The sequence below is a fragment of the Oryzias melastigma genome, linkage group LG13, assembly GCF_002922805.2.
Source record: "Oryzias melastigma strain HK-1 linkage group LG13, ASM292280v2, whole genome shotgun sequence".
NCBI classification, from domain to species: Eukaryota; Metazoa; Chordata; class Actinopteri; order Beloniformes; family Adrianichthyidae; genus Oryzias; species Oryzias melastigma.
In genome coordinates, this window is record NC_050524.1 from 13681507 (window position 1) to 13682974 (window position 1468).

Sequence of the window (1468 nt, forward strand, 5' to 3'; positions counted from 1 at the left end):
TTAATCTCTTTTTACCAGGAAGATCAGTTGGGAACATTTTATTATTTACCTTGACGTACAAGAGGACAAAGTAGAAGTTAAACAAGGAAAAACAAATTAAATGAAGAAAAAAATGCACAAATATAAATCAATGTATTTAACTTGTATTATTTTTATGTCATTTTTAGAAGCTAGAATTGAGTTTATTTAGTTATTACTAGAAATAATCATAAAGAGGATTGTTAAGTTAAGATCTGGAGCAAACTAATTCAAATAAAGTTTTTCCAACAATAATTGAGTTTAAATTTCTTTTGTGAAATCAATTAAAGCTTAATTTGATATGTGTGAACGAGATGTTAAGACCTGATATGGATTCATTTTAAATATTCCACTGCCAGCACACAATATGTATGTATATGTGTAAAAAATGTGTATGTGTACTTTGAAATATGGTATTAATACAACAGTGGTTAAAAAATAACCGTTTGGTCCAGTTTCTTACTGACAAAAGGCAGACCTGCAAAATCTCACTATACTTTTTATAAAAATACTTTTTTTGCTGCAATGTGGCTACTTATTTATAGCCTATACATTTTTACGATAATTAAACTATTGCAATTACATATTTTTAAATAGATTATATAACAACTTTGAATTTATTTTAATGTGAGCGGAGCACACACAATGTCCTTTCAAAATGAATTTCTGTATTAAAAATATCCTCCCAAAGTAGTAAATTTACTTGCACTTATTATGATGGAATTCTCTCATTTAACAGCTTTGCTTCTAAACAGAAAATATGTACTGCTCCGCAGAAGAAGATAATAATGTGCTTTAAACCAAATCTAATAATAAACAGTTCTGACAGTAAATGTATCGTGTTTTCCACCTTATAGTGTGCACCTTAAAGGTTTCATTTTTCTCAAAAGAATGAGAATGAGAGAGTGTAATATTAGAGATGAGGAATAAGGGTATGAAAGAAAAATGATAAAAGGGGATTGAAGAAGGTGGACGGTGATTAAGAAGTAAGAGGGGATGAAATTATGAACCGATATGTTTCTGGAGGTTTATCTTTACTACAGTCAAATGTTGATGTTAATCAAATGGGAAGGGCCAGTCCACAAAAAACACTAAAATATTACAGACATAACTGTTGGCTCCGAAAAACCCTTCACACACATATACCTCAACAGGTAAACAATTCAAATACACCTTAACACCCCAACACAAAGACCAGGTCAGGCAGCCCAGGGCCTTCTGCCTGCGCGTAATAGCAGATCAAGGTAATCTTCCTACTCGGCAAGCAAAAGTCAGCCTTTCAATCTAGGATGCAAAGAATCATAGACATCACTGCGGCCCCCACTGCCAGAGGCAGGGGAGTATGCAGAGCTCAAGCCCAAGCCCATGCCCACACCACCCAAGAGTTATGAGCACTCCGCTTCCCCAACCCTAGGCACGAACCATGCGCCCCTGACAACCCCCCCCCCCC